We start from the raw sequence: 633 nt of genomic DNA on the forward strand, positions 1-633 counted from the left end.
GCGCGCGGGGCTGGGGCCGGCCCTGCCAGCGATGCCCACCGGGAGCGGCCCCGGGGGCGGCGAGGGAAGTGCTCCCCGGGGGCCAGTGCCGCACGCGCCACATCTGTCGGTGGACGGTCCTTGGAGAGTGCTCCGCCTCCAGTTCTCAGAATCATATCATTTCTTAAAGTTTATTTATTGTGTGTGTGTGTGTGTGTAGGAAAGAGAGAGAGAGGAGAGAGAGAGAGAGAGAACGAGCACAAGCAGAGGAGGGGCAGAGACAGGAGAGAATCCAAGTAGGCTCTGCACTCTCAGCTCGGAGCCTGACGTGGGGCTCAATCTCAGGACCACGAGACCGTGACTTGAGATGAATTCACATCAGATGTTCAACCAACTGAGCCACCCAGGTGACCCCATGAATTTCTGCTTAAAAAAAAAGATGGAGAAGCTTATAAATTCAGATTGATGTTATGATAATAATAAAATAGGATAGAGGGTCAAATGTGACCAAAGGGAAAGTACAGGCTGTACACTGATTCCAACTCCATGACCTTCTGGAAAAGGCAGAGCTACAGAGACATCAGGAAGGTCAGTGGTTGCTGGGGGCCAGCAGAGGTGGGGGGTGAATGGGTGGAGAGGGGAGGGGGGTGAACG

Source organism: Crocuta crocuta, unplaced genomic scaffold (assembly GCF_008692635.1).
Source record: "Crocuta crocuta isolate KB4526 unplaced genomic scaffold, BGI_CrCroc_1.0 scaffold50, whole genome shotgun sequence".
In the NCBI taxonomy this organism is placed as follows: domain Eukaryota; kingdom Metazoa; phylum Chordata; class Mammalia; order Carnivora; family Hyaenidae; genus Crocuta; species Crocuta crocuta.